This window comes from Phacochoerus africanus, chromosome 10, assembly GCF_016906955.1.
Source record: "Phacochoerus africanus isolate WHEZ1 chromosome 10, ROS_Pafr_v1, whole genome shotgun sequence".
Lineage (NCBI taxonomy): Eukaryota > Metazoa > Chordata > Mammalia > Artiodactyla > Suidae > Phacochoerus > Phacochoerus africanus.
This window is the reverse complement of record NC_062553.1, coordinates 67651630-67675703: the sequence shown is the minus strand read 5'-3', so window position 1 is coordinate 67675703 and position 24074 is coordinate 67651630.

Below are 24074 nucleotides of genomic sequence, written 5' to 3'. Positions count from 1 at the left end.
ACTGCACACAAAGCAGGTTAATCTTCCTAAAGCACTGTTTTGTTTTGTTTGCCCTCCTTAAAAGCAAACAAGCGAACATCAACAAAACACTTTCAAAGCTTTTCATCAATTGTTGAATGAAATCCAAGTTATTTAGCTTAGAGTTAGTGGAATTTCTTGATCAGGTTGCAACTAACTGTATTTCCTACTGATCCCATACACGACCTGAGGCTCCACACAGCCTAGGTGTCTCACCATTTCCCAAAAACATGCATTTCATTTTCTTCGTCCTGGTTACTGGCTCACACCAATTTATTTTTACCAGGAATGACTTTCTTTCCTCCACCTCCATCTACACCTATGGACATTCCTTTTATCTTTAAACTTCCAATTAGGTGCTACCTCATCCATATTATCTCCTCTGATTAGTTCAGTATAGAAGAACTCTTTTCCAAATAGATGGTACATAGGTCGTGCTACTTATGTCTCAAGGTAATGAGGCTTTCATATATGTTCTTCATTTCTCCATAAAACTGGAGGTTCTCTGAGAGTAAGAAACAAATCTTACACATCTTCACATTGTTCATCTCCTCTAGTGCCATCCCATGATATATTCTCACTAAAATATAGTAGGCTTTCACTAAAAACTGAATAAGTGAAAGAATGAATAAATGAAGCTTAGGTTGAGCAAATAGCAATTATAACTTCAAATATAGCAAGATCCCCCTCGAAAGGACACATGAAACCCAAAAAGCACTTGGGAGTTTTTACAGCTTTTGTGTTCAGTCATGGACTTTAGTAAAATATGGATAAGCTTTTTGAGCAATTCAGCTTAAACATATGATTTCTCCTTGTTTTATACCATCTTTCATTTATTTGTTTGTTTGTTTGCTTCTTAGGGCCACATCTGTGACATATGGATATTTCCAGGATAGGGGTCGGATTGGAGCTTCAGGTGCAGGTCTACACCACAGCCAAAGTAATGCAGGATCCGAGCCTCATCTGTGACCTACAGCACAGCTCACGGCAGCACTGGATCCTTAACACACTGAGTGAGGCCAGGGATCAAACCTGCATCCTCATGGCTACTACTAGTCAGGTTCTTAACCTGCAGAGCCACAACAGAAACCCCCACAATCTTTCATTTATTTGTTCAAAACAAATTTTTTTGGAATGTCTAATTATATACCAGATCCAATGAAGTACTCAAGAAATAGGAATGAGCAAGACAGATAAGGCCACCCTCTTCAGGGAGCTTTACTTCTAGTTGGAAAGAGGCAATAAAGTTGACAAATGTATAGAATGATAAGTTCAATTATAGAAATTAATATGAAGATAAAGGAGAGAGTCATGAGATGGAATATTTTAGATTGCTGGTCAGGGAAGGTTTGAGGAGGTAGCAACTGACTTTAAAAGAATTAGCCATGCAGAAAACTATGAGGAAAGCACTTCAGGCAGAAAGAGCAGGCTCAAAGACTCTTGGGAGTCTAGGAATAAAAGGAGATTGGTGAGGGGAGAGTACCCTGAGCAAAGGGAAGCGTGGCATGAGATGAGATTTGGGGAAGGTAGAAGCGGGATACTGCAGGACTTTTTGGGTCCAGGAAGAAACAAACGATATATTCTAAGAGCAATCAGAAGCTACTGAAGACCTATAAACGGGCATCACATGATCAAATTTAGGACTGGGGAAATTATTTCTTAATACTAAATGGAGATGGGTTAGAAAGGAGTTGATGGCTTGTGTTGGGGGAGAGCACTGAAGATGGGGAAGTGGGTAAATTTGAGAGGAATTTTGAGGGTAGAACTAAGTGGACTTGACAGGTTAGAAGTTGGAATTGAAAGGACAAGAAAAATCAAGGATAACGCTTAAGTCTTAGCTACGAAATGGTGCTGTTTTCTAAGATGCAGATACTTGATGAGGACCAAGACTGGAGAAGACAAAAATTACTGTTTTGATCTGGAGAGAAGATACAGGACACTCTTTTTTTTTTTTTTTTGGCCTCTTCTACGGCCACTTCCTGCGGCATATGGAGGTTCCTAGGCTAGGGGTTGAATTGGAGCTATAGCCGCCGGCCTACACCAGAGCCACAGCAACGTGGGATCTGAGCCACGTCTGCAACCTACACCACAGCTCACTGCAACGCAGGATCTTTGACCCACTGAGCAAGGCCAGAGATCAAACCCACAACCTCCTGGTTCCTAGTCGGATTCGTTAACCACTGCGCCACGACAGGAACTCCACAGGACACTCTTTTGAATGTAGAAGGCTTGAGATGCCTTTTAGACATCCAATTCTAATGAACAATGTCATTAAAATGTTAACATTTCACTGAACGCTTATATTTTCTCTATCATGTACTCACCTTTTCCTCTGGCCAGTGTGGCAGACTGTTTCCTAAAGGAGGTCTCAGTAACCTCTTCCATTCCCACATCCTCATCTCCAGTGTCACCTTGCCACTCTCCTATAAAGAGGTAGTGTCTAACTCTCCTCTCCTGGAACTGGATGGGCTTGGAACTGCTGTGACCAATAGAACACAGCTGAAGTGAGGCTGTGAGCTTCCAAGGCTGGATCATAAGAGATGATGCAGCTACCACTTTGTTTGCTGCAATAGTCTTGCTTGGAGCCTTCAGCTACCGTGTAAGAAATACATTGTCCGAAGGCTACCATGCTTCACTCCAAGACAATCCCTTGGAGCAGCCACATAAAGAAGCCACCTATAGGATGTCCAGTTGGCAGTTCTAGTCTCCAAGTTTTCCTAACACAGGCTCCAGCCATAGGAGTAGAGGGACCTCCAAATGATTCCAGCTCCCAGTCATCAAATCACCCTAGCCCTCAAATCTCAGCCAAAAATCAGGGACACTGTGGAGCAGAGACCAGCAATCTTGCTGTTCCCAGTCCTAACCCACAGAATCTGTGAGCATAATAAAATGATTATTGTAAGCTACTAAATTAAGCAGCAATAGCAACCAGATCCACCTTTTAATCAAAGAGTCGGGGAATAAATATATTTAAGCTATAATCCTCGCAATATGCTCCTGGTACAGTAAATACTTTACTCTGAGAGGAGCAGGCAAGCCTGAAACAAGGTTCTTAAACTGTCATTTTACTCCTCAAAACAAGGTTAAAGTAAGTACAGTCACCATGGTATTAGTGGTGGGTGGTGACTATGGGACAGACAAGGAACCTGAAGTTCAGCCATCAATTTGGAATGTAATTCTTCTTAGTGAATTAAGTTTGGTAGTTAAGCATATTCAATATTGATAAAAGCTCAAAACAAATGAAGCCACCTTTTTAAAGCTCTGATGCATATATCCACATTTGAAATCTCGTGATTTCCCTTATATTCCATAAGCAGTTTTCCTGTAGATATCTCAGGTTCACATGAGTGGAGCTACAGATAGAACAGACTGCTGATGGGTAAAATTCCCAAATGACAGATGGTTAGGGAGTTGGAACTCAAAGTGGTTTATTTATTTTTTTTCCAGAAATAATCCTCTGTATTTTTTCTTTTCTTTAACAATCGATATTTTCTCTTCACCTTTCTTTCAAAAGCATGAAATAGGAAAACTTGGCCTTGGATATTAGGACCATTTTTTTTTTTTTTTTCAAAATACTACCTTGATTTGAAAACTGTCTTAACACAATGTACTAAATTTGGAAAGTGAATTCTTTCCCGGGGAATTAGTACCTGCCATTCTATGAGTGAATAAGGTCAATTCTTTTGCCTCTACAACAATCAGAAATGTTTAGTGAGTGATCAATCACTCCTTCAGATAAGTGACTTCAGCAAAAGCACTAACAATAAATTCCATTGTCAAGACAGCAGATAGTTTAACTGGTCTGTGATCATATTTTACTCCTCAGTGAGCCAATAGGTGTTAATTACTCTTGCAGATCCATAATCGATATGACACTTTTAGTCTTTTCTGGGCAAAATAAACTGAACTAAAGGCTCTTGACTCTGTTCCCTGCCTTCACTCTGATGCCATATGGATGATACCAATATTGGTACTCTATTTGGAGTTGTTAAGATTCTGGAAGCCCCTGAAAAGCAGTAACTATGTGTGCTAAAGTATTTTTTTCCCATTTGTTTCCAAAGAAATAAACTGATATATTCAGTACTTACAGCCTTAGAATGTTCCAGCTGCCATATGGAAACTTTTATTTTGGAAATTATGGAGTCATGTCATTTTGTTAAATGATGTGCTATTACAAATTGGAAACAAATTTTTTTCTCAAACAGTTTGAATTTAAGGACTTGCTATACTTCATGAATGTATACCCAATTAAAAATTGGATAAGATGTTCACTTAAACCTGGACTCAGAGTTCCCATTGTGGCTCAGCAGTAATGAACCTAACTGGTATCCATGAGGATTCGGGTTTGATTGCCTGACCTCACTCAGTGGGTTAAGGATGCAGCTTTGTTGTGAGCTGCGGTGTGGATCATAGATGCAGCTCAGATCTGGTTGCTGTGGCTGTGGTGCAGGCCAGCAGCTGTAGCTCTGATTTGACCCCTAGCCTGGGAACTTCCATTTGCCTCTGGTGAGGGCATAAAAAGAAAAGAAAAAAAAAAAAAAAGCAAACAAACCCTGGAGTCACCAAACCTTTTCTGTAAAGAGTCAGAGAGGAAATGATTTTGGCTTTAACCACCATCTATTGTGTCTTAACTACTCTCAACTCTCCTTGTTGTGAGAAAGCCTCAGCAGGCAATATGCAAATAGATGGGTGTGGCCAGGAGGGCCACACTTTGCCAACTCCTGGTTGAAACTAAAGGCAGACTAGATTAATAAAATATACTGGAATGTAAACATGTTTATTTATGAAAAGATCTACCTTTCAAGTCTCCTTAGTATGTCTTTATGCCTCTTGTTTTGTTTTATTGACTATACTATGCCTCCTCACTCAGCCAACCTTTCCTGTTGCAGCAGACGGAGATAAGTCAATTATCATATTACATCAATGATTGGAATGCCACAAAACTACTCTGGGACATCCCTTCATGAAGAAACAGATAGAAAGACTATATCTAGTGTTTTATAGTTGGAAGGAGGTGTGAAAATACCAGTTGAAAATATTTAGCCAAGTATTCTGTTACCTTGTGTAGCTACATCTATATTAAAAGTGATGGCTGATGTGGCTGATGTGGGGTATATTCCTCAGAGGCACTAATATCACACACAATGAAGTGGACACTTCCATTTCACTTAAAGTAGACAACCAAATAAAACTATGATAACAAAAATAAAGCCCACACCCTAACCACTCTCATTCTTAAGTAAAAGTGAAGGGAAATGCTGGACTAAAAGATTAACATTATAAAGTATTTATACTCCTGTGGCCAAATGATGCATCCAATGTTGTCAGTCTGGCTTAATTCTTTTTTTCCTTCTCAGTTTGTGGTATTAATCACTTTCTAAAATGTCACCTCCCTTCTATCTATATGATTCAGATTTCTAGCTCCCTCACCCCTTAGTCTCTGCCAAAGATTGAATCATTACTGATGAAGAACCACAGAATAAATTTAGTTACATTGTTTCAATTGAAAAAGAATTTTTGCAAAGTAGTATACAACAAAATCAGGAGCAATGGAGTAGGTGAAAAAAAATTAATGGAACTGAAATAGCAAATAAATGTGCCTGATGAGTGCTTGAGTGTCCTGTCTTCCTAATCCTACATAAAGAGATTTTGACCATATATGGCCACCTTAAATAATTATTTGTCTTTTCCACTGTCTTTCCAAGTTTTGATCCAAAATCAAGCACAATGGTAAAATGCCCTTTCACAGTAAATCTTTAGTTCTTTCTTGAGCTAATCCACTAGCCTCCTTTCCCTCATGATCTACATTCATTAACGATTCACACTCATTCTCTGGTGTCTTTAAAAGATAAAGACAAGGGATCAGGGCAAGGTCAGCAGGAACTGAACTCAGATGTTCTGCCATTTAGCCTTGAACTGAGACCACTAAAACCTCGGAATTATCTGATTAACAATCATGGGCTTACCTAGGAGCAGTGGTGTCACCTGGAGTGTAGCTGTCCCATTCTTCACCTGCCCATGAAGATTGTGCTTTGTAAAAGGCTGAGCAGGGGAGTTCCCCTAGTGTCTCAGTGAGAAACAGCTAGTATCCATGAGGACTTGGGTTCAATCCCTGGCCTTGCTCAGTGAGTTAAGGATCCGGCGTTGCCATGAGATGTTGTGTAGGTCGCAGATGGGGCTCGGATCCCAAGTTGCTGTGGCTGTGGTGTAGGTCAGCAGCTGTAGCTCCGCTTGGACCCCTAGCCTGGGAACCTCCATATGCCATGGGTGCTGCCCTAAAAAGACAAAATAAAAAATAAATAAAAGGGTGAACAGGAAAGAGGATGAGCTTTGGAGTCAGACCAATCTGGGTTTGAAGCTTCATTTGCTGTTTATTCTCTGAATGACCTCTAATATTATGGTGATGGTGGGCTCTCAGTGCAGGTGGTAAAGGTGGGCGTATTACTAGTAGTTTAGTAACTATGAAAAGAAAACACAATTATAGCGTCAAAAAATGTTAAATAACCTTCTTGATCCATTACACATATTGAATGCCTCCATCTCTATTCTATCTTCAATCCAGCAGCAAGAATATTAATCTCTTTAAGATGATGTTACTTGATTTAAGGCTACTGCTTGGCATGGAAATAAAGCACTGAAATAGTCTTCATTATTAAACTCATCCTCTTATTTCCTATGGACCTCACTGTAATCCTCCACTCAATTAGCAGATTGGGGCAGGGGAACAGTCAGAATTAGAGGTAAGAGAAACAGATCTATTTCTATACATTTTTCTTTCTTTCTTAAACCCTGAGAACAGAATTAAATAATCCACGAGGATAGACATTATTCTTTCCCATTGTATCATGTTATCTGTCTTTCATGTTTTAAAAGTCACTATAAAGTTATCCTAACACAATGTTAGACCTAAAGTCTAAAATTGTTTTTATCATCTGTCATGCTCCTCCTCAGTTTTGCTTTCTACTCTGAACTTAGTTTTTTGTTCATTCAACAATTTATAAGTTTATGTGTCAAATACTATGCTCAGTAGTGAGAATAAGCAACAGCCAACAAGATGTGATACAGTCCTCGAACTCATGGAGCTTACTGTAGAGCTCCTATGGAAAGTGGATATTAGCTAAATATACAAGTAAGCAATTTATTCATCATAAATAGGATGAGACAAGAGTCATCATTGAGAGAGAATAGCTGGAGATCTCGAAGAAAGTCTGGTGAGCTATTGCCTCTATATTTAATGGATGGCAACACCAAGACAACTTTCCCATTTCCACATTCCCTGCCACTGACATCATTCTCTCAGCAAAACCCAACAATGGGAGACGGTTGACATGCTCAGGTGGGGCAATAAATGTTCTTGCAGAGTAAGTTAATGAAATAATCGTATTGCCACATGATACCTTTTCTCACCCTATAACACTACTTGCCTTCAGGGAAATCACACAAATTGTTTACTTAATGCACACTGAGAGGCTTATTTGCTTTGTGGAGAAGAGCCCAGGGTAATGTTTCTATCAGAACCCTATGGTTTGCTCATGTTTTCATCTTCGTAAGGGATAGAAAGTCAAGTTGGAAACACTGAAGTCTCTTCTCCTTCTGTCCCTGGATAGACACAATGCCCCCTCTGGCACAGTGCGGAGGGGGTACGGTTTCTTTGCAATTTTAGGCCATCCTAGGATTTTTGTATTTATCTGGAAGGTAAATATTTACCCTTGGGGATACTACTTCTCCAACATATGGATCTTCCTTCAGAGTTCATCAAAGCCTCATTTTTGACATCTAGCCAGTATATGAAAGGAGAGTGTGCCAGTAAGGAAAAATTAGTGCAAAGTCCTTTTTTTCCCCTCTAATTATCAGAATTGTTATTGTGTTGTTGTTTTGACTCTTCAAATATGGTAAAAAACCATGAACACCATGTTGCTAATTGGTGGATATTTTTGTCAAATTGGCTTCGTTTATGTACTTTCTTTAGACCAAAGTTGTTTTTGTTTTGTTTTTGTTTTTTTTCCCATAGCTCCTTCCCTTCTTCTTTTCTCTGATCCTAGCTTTTACCTCATCCTTCATCTATGCCATCTCCCATCTTATGAGACTCATGATATTACTTTCCTTCCCCTCTGCCCACATTCTTCTCCTTATTTCTAGTTTCCTCTCCTCATTATTTAAGCTGGCTTCTGATTATGTAAGGCGAATCTTCCTCTGCCTCCTACTAAACTGCTATAGAAATAAAATGGAGTTCCACATGAGTAAAACTTGATATATGGCAGAAGATTACAATTTTATCAAGCACCCAAAAAATGGAGTAAAATTTGACATTTACAATGGCTATCCCTGTGTTCTTGGGGGGAAAAAATAGGCCAAGAGTTAACATTTACCCGGATATACATAAGATGAAACAATAGGGAATGTGCTGAATTCCTTTCAAATAGAGATCATCAAGAAAGAGGAAATAGGAGTTCCCGTCGTGGCGCAGTGGTTAACGAATCCGACTAGGAACCATGAGGTTGCGGGTTCCGTCCCTGCCCTTGCTCAGTGGGTTAACGATCCGGCGTTGCTGTGAGCTGTGGTGTAGGTTGCAGACGCGGCTCGGATCCCGCGTCGCTGTGGCTCTTGTGTAGGCCGGTGGCTACAGCTCCGATTCAACCCCTAGCCTGGGAACCTCCATATGCTGTGGAAGTGGCCCAAGAAATAACAAATAGAGAAAAAATAAATGAATAAATAAAATTTAAAAAATTAAAAAATTAAAAAAAGAAAGAGGAAATATTGGGTTGTGGTGAAGACTCAACTCTAGAATCAAACTACATGGGTTTAAATCCTGGCACATTCTTTTACCACCTGCCTGATCTTGGTCAGTGTTACCTAACTCCTCTGAGGCCCAGTTTCTACATTAGTAAAAAGTATGGACTTCATCACGCTGTTGTGAAAATTACATGAATTAAATAGATGGAGAGTGCTCAGAAGATGTGGTACATAGGAAGCATTCAATAAATGTTAGTTATTATTGTGATAGATTCCAAATTGCAGAACTCTGTGTCTTTCTTTTTTGAATTCTAATGCTATAACCAAATGCATTTGAAAACTACCCAGATTTTTAGAGGTGTATCGATCATCACTTAGTAGTACAGGAGAATCCTATATATTTTTTCCTTATACAGACATAGATGTATAACTATACACACACATTTTGTATCTTTATTTTTCTTTTCTTTTCTTTGGCAGCACCCACAGCATACACAGTGTTAGATCCTTAACCCGCTGCACAAGCAGGAACTCATATATTTTTCTTTTATGATTAAAGTTACATCTCATTTCTATTTCATTCTTTTTTCATTAGATATATATGTTTTTTAATAAACTATACATAAGGTATTGTGAAATCCACCCAGATGTTTTCTGGGTGAAAACAGCAGACCTTTAAGATCTCCCAGGGGAAAAGGATGGAACATGTTACTTCAGGACTCTGTTTTCCAATTCACATCAGATTCCTCTTTGGGTTCTTGCAATCAGAGAAGTACACACAAGATAACTCATCTCTGGCTGGCCCGCCCACACCTTCCCCACCCTCTCCCTCTGTGCTGACCCAGAACACCATGGGTGGCAAAAAAGGCTAGAGATCCAGCAGAATATGCCCAGAATCAGGTTTGATGAGGAATCAGCATCTACACTGACATAAGAAGTGCCTACCAACACCAAATACCCTTCTCCAAGCCAGCCATTCTTTTTTCAGCACACCACTGCAGGGCTAAAGGGACTTGGGGATTTGATGTTTGAAGGGGAGGTGGTGTGCCATTCCAAGTAAGTGGCTGTGAGGTCACCATGGAAACCATCACTCGAATTTGGGTGTATTTAAAATCTCAATTCAGCATTTAAAATCTGTAGTTTGCCTTTGAGAAACATCCCAGGTTTTCAAAAAACTTTGGGTAAGTGAGAGCAGGGGATCAGAGGTGTTGATTAGTCTGTTTACTTAGCTAATAAAACTAAACTTTTTTTTAGGCACAGTAGTTGGTTTCTTTGCCAGGGTAAGCAGAAAATTGGATTCATTATGTTTAGACATGCCCTTTCATTCAGGTCACAGTTGTACATCTGTAAATCTTTTTATCATATTTAATATCTATGCAGATGCCATGCGGCTACATGTTTATATTACTCCTTCCTAAAAAAAAGAGACACACTGAGTCAAGGATGTGTTTGCCTGGCATTCCAATTTTTTAATTGGGTCTTTTCCCATAAACCTAGGTTGTTGTTTACAGTTTCTCGCTCTTTTAAACACCATGGTAACCTGGAAAAGAAAACTTTTCACAAAATCCATTTTTCATTATTCCATAGTCTGAAAATTACATTTAAATTCTGAAAAAAATGGCTCTAAATCAGAGGGTGCCAGTTTCACTGGCGTATAAGCTTTCTTACTTGGTCCCATTTTCCTTTTCCCATCATTCCTCAAGCAAGGAAGGTGGTCACCAATTCACCATTTCTCCCTTCAAGAGGTCTTGCCTTATAAAAATCCTTATAATCCTGTATGCATAGGGTAATATCCAAAAGGCAGGTGCAAAAGGCGAATTGACATACACATAATCCAAAGATTAGAAAGTCTCTGAATAATCAAAAATTGGTGGAAAATTGTGTACTGAGTTAATGTAATTAGAACATACATTTCATTTCAAATTGCCTAATTTCTGAGCTTTGAGTTTGTACATCGAATTCTGTAATGTATGCAGAAGTACTAAGTGCAAAGTCATTAAAATATTGCTTGTGCTAATTTTTTGTCTTTTGGTATGCAAAATTTAGAAATTCCATTCAAAAACAAACACTCTAGGAGTTCCCATCCTGGCGCAGTGGAAACGAATCCGACTAGAGACCATGAGGTTGCAGGTTCGATCCCTGGCTTCCCTCAGTGGGTTAAGGATTTGGCATTGCCGTGAGCTGTTGTGTAGGTCATAGAGTGGCTCAGATCTGTTGTTGCTGTGGCTGTGGCGTAGGCCGACAGCTACAGCTTGGATTACACCCCTAGCCTGGGAACCTCCATATACCAAGAGTACAGCCCTAACAGGACAAAAGACAAAAAAAAACACTCTAATGACAATCTTTTTTTTTTTTTCCTTTTTAGGGACACACCACAGCATATGGAGGTTCCCAGGCTAGGGGTCAAATTGGAGCTATAGCCGCTGGCCTACACCACAGCCACAGCAACACATGATCTGAACCATGTCTGTGACCTAGACCACAGCTCACGGCAATGCCGGATCCTTAACCCACTGAGTGCAGCCAGGGATCGAACCTGTGTCCTCATGGATGCTAGTCAGACTCGTTAATGGTTGAGCCATGGCAGGAACTCCTCTAATGACAATCTTGATTCATATCATGTGAAAAGGTATTTTCTGATTACCCGTTTGATCTTGTCAAAAACACATTAATCCATAGTCTACTAATATGTATCACTTTTCTATCATTAAAAGTTGTTTTGTTCTGATACTCTTGATTTCTAATGGCACGGCAGCATTATACACACTACCAAATGCAGCTTGTCATTAGTGGCTCATAATTGACATCATTACTCCAAACTCCTTTTCCTTTAATAGGGTTTTAGCCATAGGCACATCCTCAACTTTACTTCAAGAATTCTTACAAATATCTATTGAATGTCATAATTCACGTTTGCAGACCTATAATTGCAGGTTGGAGTGGTGTATTTACATCTCCAGATTAAGGAATAAATAATTAACAATCTATGAGTAATGCCGCCATAATTATGCTATTTAGGCAAATGCTGGGTAGGCATAGTCTCCTTTGTCAAACATGGAGCATTTTCTTTATGACCTTCCCTTCTAAATCTCAATTTAGTATAACTAATAAAGTGATTATAAATTGCTTTGCAAAAATAAAACTGCTAAGCATGAGCTGAATAAGTACTATTAATTAAAGCTGTTAAGGTTTTGGAGAAAAAGGGAAATGTTGCCTCAGCATTGCTAAAAACTGCTGCTGAGATGATAGAAATCTACAGGAGAACAGCAGAGGTAGGAAAGACGGCTGCGCTAGAAAATAAGCTTCATATTGTTTCAGGGGCTGTTATTTCTCTGTTGATAAGGTATTTTTGTATTGGCTGCCTATAGAATCATTATATGCGTGCTTGTTTGGCCATAAGCCAACTTCTCGCAAGGTATAATTTTCCTGTCTTTCTACAAATGCATTTGGTGATATCAGAGTTAGTTGCGATGGAAGTCCTATAATTTTGACTTGCAAGATTTGTGAGCATAGTATAGTCAAAGACCATAAGACATACCAAAAACATGCCCTGTATTCCTGAAGTGTGCACAAACTGCACAGAGTGAAAATTCATCACAGGAATGAAATTTTGTTAAGGCTACAGATTAAAAGAAAAAAAAAATTCACCTCACCCAACCATGGTCAAGTGTCAAGAATCCTTCATGAGGTACACCAAAACCTCCGACAGATATGCAAGCAGGACGCGCTATTAGGAAACCTAACTCATTTCCCACCACCACGGCTTCTTTGGCAGCATTCTGCGAAATTATATGCCACAGAACTGGCCTGTTTACACAGTGCCTCATCATTCCCACAAGTCCGCAACTGAGCTTCTATGGATAATAACAAAGAAACATAATAAGGAAGAATAGACTGGGCTCCTTTTTATTAAATTAGTGTGTGAAAAGCCAGCAGAGATCATGTGCATTCTTGTAAATTCTGCACTGACTACTCTATAAAGAATCATGACGTACAAAGTTTATATATGTATGTGTATATACATATCCAAGAAATGCAAATAAATGTTTCTTATACCTGTAACGCCAAGTTTACTTTTTTAAAAAAATCACACATTTTTATCCTAACTCATGTACTTAGAATGCCTCCAATTAAATGGATAATTAATAATAATCACTAATAATCGATTAACTATTAATGGATAATTCTGGTAAACTCATGTAGCAAAAGACCACAGAAATACAGTAGAAATCTTTTCCCCTTAATTATAGCTTCCAGCTCCATCTTTTTGGACGGCCTTAAAGATGAAACTGATGGTGTTCAATCTTTATTTAGTCTTTTAATAAATTACCGCTCTTTTTTTGCAGTCCAAAGTGGAGAGACATCTTCATCAAATTCCATTCAGCAGAAACTAGAGCTATTCCCAGATGGGAGAACTACCCAAAATCCTACAAAATCATTCCCATCTACAACTCTAACTTGTTTAACATACAGTGTTGTTATACACCAGAATTGGAAGGTTTTATGAGAAGTCGTCTGGGCTGGTAACTTTGAAATTTTTTCAACCACAGACAGCCCTATACGCACACAAAATAATAATAAAAACAGAATGTTACAAAATACTAATTACCCTCACCTTATGAAATGCACTCAGAGTTTCTATTCTATTTTCAAATGCTCATTGGGACCCACTAAACTGATTTTGTGACCCAGTAAGTGGGTTGCAAGCCATGGTTTAAAAATTCAGGCCACATTCCAGCCTTTGGCAATTTATAAGCATGAAATAAATTATAGATGAAATCCAATTCTTTTCATTTTAAACGTGATACAAAAGTGGACTTATAAAATAGTCTCTTCTATAACATGGATCATCAAATTTTCCTTCACGAATGTAAGAAATAATAAATTGATTACTGGAGTTCCCATTGTGGCTCAGCAGTTAACCAACCCAACTGAACCATGAGGTTTCAGATTCAATCCCTGGCCTCACGCAGTGGGTTAAGGGTCCAGCATTGCCATGAGCTGTGGTGTAAGTCGTAGATGCGACTTGGATCTGGCATTGCTGTGCCTGTGATGTAGGCTGGCAGCTGCAGCTCCAATTCGACCCCTGTCCTGGGAACTTCCATATGCCACAGGTTGACCCTTAAAAAAAGAAGAAAAACATAAGAAAAAAAAATGAGGAGAGCTGATGGAAAGACATGGAAAACTCAAGTCAGAGAGTGATCCCAGAGCACTGAGAGAACTAAAGGACAAAGCAAGCTGCCAAAGGGGGATTCAGATCACAAACAGCCCCACAAAGCACCTGCACCTGCCCATCCCCTATGCTCATCTCTACACACTTACTGAAAGAGCTGCTCATGGAAAGCAGTTGATGGGATACGGCAAAGATTTCATTTTTTAAATCCTGTGTTCTGCCCGTCCTGCTGAACGGTGGGATCTTTGTAGCAAATTGAATTCACCTTTCCATTTAGGTATAGCACACTTAACTGAGGTTTCACTTGCCTTTTGTGGGCTAAAAAAAGTTCTGTGTGTTTACTGGCTCCGCTCTCTGCCTGCACATGAGGGAATCAGGGTGTTTACATACCACTATTTCTGGCTGAACCTAAACGCTGGTTCCCAGAGGAGGGCAACTTGCAGACCATCTCCATTTATGAGAAGAGTGTCTGTTTTCCCAGCCACGTCTTACCATATGGCTCTTGGTTCTCCCCTGGTTCTGGTGGCTACCTCCCCCACCCACCCTCAGCCAAACCCGCCTTTGGTTTCTCAGTTCCCGGCCACTCTCTGTTTCCCTAGGCAACGTTGCTGTGTACGGAAACTCACTGCTTGGACACTCCTAGGATTGTCAGGGCTCAACATTTATTTTTGTAACAATACTCAAGATTAACAATGTATTTTTTTTCAAGCGTAAAATTTAAGGGGCGTTGAAGCATTACAAAAATGGTCTCATGAACACATTCTATAGATAAGTATTTGTAAGCAGATAATATCAGTAGATAATAGATTTCACACTTAAATTTATGGACGATTAAATTAAGCCAGATGGCTAATTGGATTTAAAGGCTCCATTGGATGAATCGAAAAATAATGCCATCTTTGAAAGTAGGCCAGTAAAACTCAGGCCCCACTGCATTTTCATAGCAATAGGAAGAGAAAAGCCATTAATGACAGCAAATCTCATCCAGCTCTCTCTGCAGAATGGACTAGCTCTCAAGGTAAAGCTTCAGAAGGTAAAATGAGAACATTGCCCCCCTCTCAGCCCCAACCGTTCGCAGCACAGGACCTGACATGTGAGTGGTGCTCAACAAACATTTGCTGAACAAATAAATAATGAGAAACAGAATAGAAAATACCTTCACACCTGTGGATGGTTAGAGACATTCAGACTCAAAACTGAAAGAAGTGTAGAGGGCCCCTCTCTGGTGCGATACAGTAGCTGAAGGAATCTAATGTCCTCACACTCTCTGCTTTTAACACACACAACTCAGGACTTCCCTGCTCCCTGCTAAAGAAAAGCCATATCTTATTTCTATGTCCCCTTTGAACCGATGCCACTAAATCATATCAGAAGAGAGCCCAGGAAAAGACTATCTTTTGGGGAAGAGAATCTGCACATAATTTCTTCTCTGGGTGTTGAATCTATTTTCAAGCCTTTAGTTTTAAGCTAATAATAGCAATTGTAAGGAATGCCTCCATAGGATCTTCTAAAGAATTACTAGTGAGAAAAGTCAACAAAGAGAATTTTACCATTCTGATTACGCTCACTGAGCTCACAGTCCATCAGGCTTCAACCACTTCCCTCAATCCCACCTTCAAGCGCTGGGGCTGTTTCTACTGAAGACCTTAGGAGGTTTGTTCCTGTAGAGCATCCAGAGACCCCAGTTCCTTTTAGACAGACCTGAGTCTCAAGGTTTCCTGGGGACCCAGAAGAGCACAAAGAAGAGCCAACGGAAAAACTTTAGGCCAAAGGGAGATGGGCACTCAGTAGGAAGAGCTGTCTATGCGGTCCCAACAACTGGACGTGCTCTCAGGACCGGGGGAGGTCCCTGTCACTGTCTGGTCAGAGACGGAGCAGGGAGGACAGAAGGAGCATCCGTCAGCAGCAAGGGTGAGGACCCTTAAGGTTCTTTCCAGTCCTAAGCTGCTGTGATTCCACAAGCCTCCTCCTGGCATTCTGAAATTTGCCTCTGAACCTAGTCTGTTGTCTGAACTGCAGAAAGTCAGGAGGAACATGGAAGAAAGAGCGGAATCTCACACTGGTCAAGCCAGGAGGTCTTGAGACCAGCCTAGTTCCCTGTAGAGTCACCACTTACTGGAAGCGCTTTATCCTCCTTCAGGACAGCCAGGCCGGACCCAAGCTCTACCAGGCACATGGAACCCAGCCAAAACAAATCCTCCCTTAGAACTGTGCAAAGCAGCTTTTTTTTTTTTTTTCTGACTCCAGTGCAGACGGATGGCTGCCACGCTTTTTCAGGCCCCCTCCTCAGAAAGATCCTACCTGGAAGACCAAGAGATCCCACTTGATTTAATGCCATGTCCTGAAATACGATGTTCCATGTCATGATGCTATAAATCTACTTGGTGTTCTGACAAATGAGCTCCCGGTGTGATTAAGTCAAGCCCCATTTGTTTCCTATTTCCTCTTTTCCATAGGGCGCTGGCCGGAAAACGCAAGTTCTTGGCTCATGCAGGGGAGAAGTGTGAGTTGAGAGGAAGGAGAAGCATCACTGTGGTGTGTGGTTTGGTTTCTCCCTGTTAACTTTGGAATTCATCTCTCCAGCTGTTTATTACTCATTGATTGTCATCAACCGCCAGCTCCGTGGAGAGATGGGGAGATGGCGGACAGGGGTGAGGAGGATGAAAAGAGGATAGGAAGAGCAGAGGAAGGAGAAGGGGAGCAAACACAAAGGAGAAGGAAGAATACAAGATATTTAAAAGGAGAAATTTGAAAAGCCAGGAAAAGAAAGACTTCTTGTTAACAACAAAACCCACACAATTTCCAACACCCCCCCCCCCCATGTAACTCTCTCAAAAACATAAAAAGGTGATTTATTCCTTTGGAATGACTGCAGGGAGTTGAGCTCACTCTACTGTATTTCCAACTGCTGGATATTATCTCTGAGCAGAACATAAGAAGGTGCTGCAAAGAGGCAGAGACTCTGGCCGGCAAATTCCCTATGATAGGCTGCAGCCTCTGCTATAAATGACATGGGTGGGTAGCTGACATTGGTAACATCACTGAGTCACTGTTTTCTCCTAAAGCAGAGGGACAGCAAGAACCATGGTTAAGTCTGATGTCACAGATGCCCAGGAATGGCCCCACAAGTGCCCAGGAAAGCTACCTCAGTAGATTACAAATGACATTTCTTTACGCCTAAATGCTTCTCCCACTCTTTCTTGTGAAAGGTACTTAGTTTTACTTTTGACTATGTTTACTTTGGTTTTAGTGAAAGGAAGAGGCTGCTTCTGGGGCACACTTACAACTAGCTGATTCATGGGGAAGTTCCATGCTAGAGCTAAACTCTAACCACATAGTATCTTTGTGAGGGCATCTCTGAGCACGAGGTCTGATTATAAAGCAAGGACAACCCAGAGTTTGTGGACGTCTCCTTACTTCTTTGTGAATAAGACTTGTCCCTCTCACCCACATCCCTCATGTAAATCTGCAGGGCCATGTGTTACGCAACTTGGTGTTCCCTGCTCCCATGCTCTGGACTTAATAAATTATCAATAAACGTTATCTTAGTTGAGTTGAAGCCATCTGATTAAAAGATAGGTGAGGTTATAAATTAGCTGCCTAAGCAATCAGGGTCATTTTCTTCCTCATTCACTCTCCTGTTATTATTCTCTAGCTTGAGAGCTTTGCTGAACTTGAGTACATTTAATTCCCTCTAGTTGAGTTCTGAGTAGAGTATACACACAAATGGACTCACCTATTCATTCAATATGTATGAAGCACTGATTTGTTCCAGGCACTGTTCTAAGTGCTGAGGATGCTGATGAGGGGGGTAGACAAGGCTCTCGACATCTTAGAATTAACTCCCAGTGGGGAAAACAAACGGTAAACAAAGTTTTCAAATTTGTTTGTGAAAAGATGGTCAAGAAGATATTTCTGAAGCGGGGAAGCTGTCTGAGCTGAGACCCAAGCGAGTGAGAGCACAAGCCAGGTGACAGTGAGAGGGAAAGACAGGCCAAGAGAAGCAAAGAGCAAGAGCACAGGGTCTGAGACAGGAGACTCTTGCGATATTTGAGGCGGTATAGCTGGAGCAGCATGAAGGAGGGAAAAAACAGCAGGAAAGGAGCATGAGAAGTTCCTAAGGGCCTTGCAGACATAAGAGAGTTCAGTTTTATCCAAAATCATTCAAGGGTTTTGAGCAAGAAAATTACATGGTCACTTTGGACATCAGGTTACACTGAAGGAGGGCAGGTGTGGAAACAGGAGTCTCTGCAGTCGTCCAGGGGAGAAGACTGATGGTATCTTGAACTTATGTGATAGCAGTGGAAATGATGAGAAGTGATGCTGTGTGTGTGTGTGTGTGTGTGTGTGGCTGCTTCTGCAGTATGCAGAAGTTCCCAGGCCAGGGATCAAACACGCGCCACAGCAGCAACCTGAGCGGCTGCAGTTTTACGCTGGATACTTAACCCACTGTGCCACAAGGGAACTCCAGTTATGTTTTTGTTTTTCGCAGGTGTGGAGAGGTGGAGTGGCAAGTGACCATATCTGGTACACATTCTGAAAGTTAACCACCAGTGGGTTGCCATGTCATGGGGAAGTAAGGAAGAAAGGAATTAAGAATGAGTCTTTGGTTTGAAGCCTGAGCACCCTGGTGAACTATAAATGATACCATCTAATGAGATGGGGCAGTTAGGGCTGGGGAGGAGCAGCTTTGGAGGGAAAATCAAAACAATGTGTTTATGATGTCTATTTAATCCTTTATTAAAAGCCACAACAATTAAATATAAGTCTGGAGATCAAAGAGAAGTCAGACTTGGAGATACAAATTTGGAATTCATTAGCAGATTTTAGATGTTACGATGGGTTCAAAAGCAACCCATTTTAAAATAGTTTTACTAGAAAATTTAAGAAAAGGGAAACAGAAAAACAAGCACCTCTACTATCCCCCAAAGAAGCAGTTCAGCTTGACAAATTAGATTAATCACCACTTCCTTCCAAACTGAATAATCCCTTGTGTTAAACAATGAAAGATGGATCGATCATGGACTCATTGATTTTTTTTTTTAACCTGTACCCTTTTTCCTGGCCCCTAACATACCCCAGCAGCCCCTTCCTCCCTGCAAAAGAAAAAATCCAGTTTCACTGACAGGGAAGAGTGAATCACTTTGACAAAGGTAGAAGGAACTAGAGAAGAAATAATGTTTGGATAATCTGTGGACCTTGAGATATGCTTGTTCAAGAGAACTTTACTCACTGACTGTACAGATCCTTGGAGATAACATGAATTGAGTGAGATTTAATAAGAAGCCAATTTCTCAAACTGGAAAGATGGGACGTTGCGGCGTGCCCTTGGCTGTACTGTCCTTTCTGCTAAGAACCGTTCTCTCCCATAGACCCTACTTAGAGTTTTGCAAGAGTTGACACAGGCCATGTCCATCATTTGATGTGACTGCCCCCTGTGATTTACCTTGTTTGCCTGGGCAAGGTTTGGGAAAGAACTTGGCCTAGAAACTAAATTAATATATAAAAAAAAGAATTGATTAGTGAGGCAGCCAGGGAATGGATAGTGTTAATATTTTAATAGGGATGATAAAACTGGCCTCCAGAAAGAGTTCATTTGTTGACCCTTCTGACTTCCTCTTGTTCGAAGTGGTGACTAAACATTCCTTTCATTAATCAACTTAACTACCTGGCCTGTCATTCCAAGGCCACACTGATATAATGCATGAAGTCTGTCTTTGGGGGCCTTGCTATGACACTGTTAAATATAGAAATAAATTTGGCAAATACGTCCATGGAGCATTCTTATATTGAAAGATGAACAAGATCTTTTTATTAGAGCCCATTATCAGCAAAAGAAAAACATCCCTGGGGCATTTTCCCTGTGTGCCAGGAGCCACAACTGCCAAAACAAAGCACTGGGTCTGTTTCATGAAATTGCTTTGTAGATGCAACCTCCCAGGAAAGTAGACCCTTTAAAGAAGCTTGTGAGCAAAACAGACCAGAAACAGGAGGGTCCGTCCCTGGTTAACATAGCACATTTATTCATCTCCACTTCTTCTTTTCAGATGGAACCAGTAGTTGGCAACCCCCTCAGAGGTCAAGGGGGACGGGTAGCAACCACTTGAGAATTTTCTGTCCTAAGATTGTTGAATGTTCAGGAGATGTGCAACAAAGCAAAGAATATGTGACAGAACCAGGAGCTATTTCTCAGGAGAAATGAGGGTTTGTTCAAGCCATGAGAAGACTCCAAAAGAGAGGGTGGTTAAAGGACCTCAGGTGTGTCTTGAGATGAAGATGTTTGTAGTCATGTTCAGCAAATATTATTGAATGAATGAATGAATGAAAAGTTCTATTCAAAGTAAGGAGCTGGTTCAGGAAACATCACTTTCTATACCGTGGAAGGAATGCTGAGCAGACTGTTCAGGTATCCTGGCCAGAGAATAGACTGATGTCTAGATTAAAAAAAGTCATCAGGATCAAGAAGTTTCATGGATTAGCAATCAGTGGAGGATGACCCCTGAGGAACTAAGGTGCAGGGTAGAGTTTAAGGTGGGGAGAGTTCCCTGAACTTGAGGCCAAGACAGAAGCTTCTATCACAGGTATGGTACAGAATCAGAGCAGAATCAGCAGTAAGATGCCTCTTGGCCTAGAGCTGACATTCTCCCTGATTAGAGTGGACGCTGAGTCAGTCTGAGCCGGCTCTAAGCCTAAGCTGAAGATTTACTCCAACTCAGGGAAATGGTAGCTAAAATGGTAAGGATGCCAGAGTGGTCATTACACCATCTTCCTCTCAAAGATTCCTGGGAAAGAGCTTCAGACATAGATTTATTTGGCCAAGAGGAAGAGCATAGTCTTTGGATTCAGGCAGAACTTTCAGCTTCCTTATCTATTAGCTAGCACAACCCTGGCAACAGCAACATAGCTTCTTTGCATATAAAGCATATCATATGCTTAATACTGTGCCAGACTTACACCAAGTTGTACCAAAAAATGCTACTGTTATTATTATTACTATTTCAAGTATTATTGTTATTATTATTTCAGAGGGCTTATGACATGCCAGACGTCATCTCATCTAGCTGACCTAACATCCCTTGGGATAGGAGCTATTGTTACCACATGTTTATGAGTAAGAAAAGTGAGACCCCCAAAAGATTATATAACTTGTCCAAGGTTACACAGTTACTACGGGAGGAACTGGTGTTTCAAACCAGTTTGTCTAACAGAAGAACCTTTGCTCTTATAATATACTGACTCTTGAAAGTATTAAATGATAATAGAGTCTTGAGTTCCTTTTAGAATCTCAAATGGCCCCTTCCAGATGGCTCCTCAGAAGATGGTGTAAAAAACATATGGGGTTTACAGGCAGCCCCACCCTAATACTGACTCTTCAGTTACTAAAGGGCAATAATTAGCTCTGCGCTTATCTGTTGCAAGTGACAGGTGAAATTCTGGCTCTCTCTCAGGAGAACTCAAAACACACATTCCCATGTATGATGAGTGAGAAGAGCATTCAGCTATGCATGAGGGTTCTTCTTTAACCACATCAGCTTGAAGCCAGTTCTGCTGGTCTCTAGGTCATGAAGGACATGCTTAGCATCGAGCACCCTTGCCCCAGAGCACCCAGTTAAAGGCCCTGGATGAGATTAACACTAAATCCAGAAGCAGGGTCTGGGAAAGTTCCTGTATGGCATAGCAGGCTAAAGATCTGGCATTGCTTCAGCTGTGGTGCAGGTTGCAACTGTGGCATGGGTTCAATCCCTGACCTGGGAACTTCCACATGCTGCAGGTACAGCAAAAAACAAAACCCAAACCAAAACAAAACAGGGTCTATGATGAACACCTGAGCCTGTGCTTTTAGAAAGCCTGGCTATAGCAGGCTCTAAGGCTAGCCATCCAAAGAGACAGGACAAGGTACAGACAAGCAAAGGAGGCTCAAGGTCTGGTGGTGCCCTCATGTCTGACCCTGCAGCACTATGAGCCTTCTAAGAGAGAAGCTCCAAGGATTTGCAAACTTAATCAGAACAACACCAAAAGTGCTGAGGTTCTCTACTGAGTCCAAAATATTAAGCTCTTTCAGGAGACTGACAGGCTGGTCTTCAACAACTCAACAGCTCAAAGAAGACAAGTATTCCCTCTGGGATCAGTGAAGATACATGAGCCACGTTAAAGAGCAGTCTCAATGGAGCTCAGCAATGGACTCCCTCAACCATAGTCCCCAGCAAGCACTGACCACGGTTGGCTGCCTCATGTCATCCCCTTTGGTAGAGGCTCTGCCACACTGCTCTCTAAGAGGTGAAGGTCCCAACTCTGCAGCACACAGGGGACACAACACTAGCTGGCGTTCCTGAGTATAAAATTCACCACTAATCTCTCTAGGCACCGTCCCTTCTCCAATGGGGAAACAGGACTAGGGTCCTCGTATCTGACTCAGCCTATGGGGCAGTGCTGCCTTCAGAGACTTCCCAGAACACCAGGGAACCAAAAAGGAGGAACTGCTGATGTTCCCAACAGCACCCCTGGAGCCCTCAGCCACCCTCAGGACAGCAACAGGAGAGAACACCCCTGGCCCCTGGGTTTCTGCTCAAAGTAATACAGTCCAGGGTTGCACTGACTGAGTGTTCTCAGCAAGTGCCACTGAAGGCTGGGAACGCAAGTGGCAGGGAAGGTACACAGAGCAGATGGCAGGGGCTGCTTTTCATAGAGTGAAGTTTAGCCCAGGATTGGGGCTCCAGAAAGAGGATACAGAAATAAGACACTTTTTCCTCCTCCTTCAGGGAACGTTTTTCTCCCTTTAGGGGGAAGCTGCTCTAGACAAGCATCCTAAGTCCCACAGTCAGGGCCCAGGTCATGACCTGGACCAGGATGGACGGCAGCATAAGCAAGATAAGGAGAGTCTCTAGAGTAACATAAACTGACAGTGACATGAGAGAACGTACCCATGCCCCCGGAGTCTGAGGTATGGTTTGCTAAGCTCTGAATGTCCTTGAAGCCTTGTGGTCTCCCTTAAATGGTCAATAGAACCACTTTTATTTTATCGCATATTCACATGTGCTTTTTTATATAATAAAAAAATGATTGAAATGAGAACTTTTTAAATCTATATTTTTGAGTAAAATCAAGTTTCAGGGAAAATGATTCATGTTTGTCTCATGCAGTTCCCCACACAGCCCTGGCACACGGTCCCTTGTAACTATATTTAGGCCTCTGCGAGTCAGGAACACAGTGAAGGCCCAGGCGATCTGGTAGACAGCCTCCAGAAAACTTCACGGGGGAATCAATGGTTGTGCCAACAAAGCAAAGCAAGGCATTTGGTAGCAGCCGTGAGGACAACGTTTGAGGAGAAGGGCTGCAGTCCTTAGACGTTCTGGCACAAGGAAAGCAGAACCCCTGAGAAGTGGAGGAATGGCGGTGCCACGTTAATCGTGGGGTACTGAGGCATGGGCAGCCGCTAGAATCAGGGAACCACACTGGAAGACTGTTTTATGGTTCGCCTTCAATGAATCTCATTTCTGGTATTCACATCCTTGTTGTGGCCCCTCCTGGAACCTGAGCCAGCTGTGACCTGGCAAAAGTGATGCTATGCTGGATACAGGACTAAGCCTTCAGAAGGTGTGCTGCTTGGCTTTTGCACTCTGGGGGAAGCTCATCAAGATGGAGGAAACCTGACTATCCTGGACCACCTACCATGAAGTTCAGACTGGCCTCAGGGAGAGGAACCCAGGGGTCCTGCCAAACGAGGTGCCCCTGACTGGCAGCCCCAGCTAAGTACCAGTGTGCCAGCCACACAAGTGAGCCATTGTGGAAGATAATGCCACACGGGGGAGAATCACACTGTCCTTGCCGAGGCATAATCAAAATAAAAAGTCATAAGCAGGTTTTCCAGTTCCGCATGTAAACAGCTTGGAAGTTGCCACTCTCTCCCAACGACAAGTAGAAAACTGAACAAGCTGAAAAAATTAATAGCTGTTCTTGGATCCACAGGAGAGGGAAGGGCACAGGGCAAGCAGCTGCCCCCCAGCCTGGTGGGACCAGAGTAACAATTTAGCAGAGCCGAGAACCCAGGCAGAGAGATCACGGTGGGAACCAGTGCTGGGCAGGAAAACCAGAACCGTAACTGAGGACTTGCTGGAGGCTCAGAGGGGACAGCTGAGAGCTAGAGACCCCA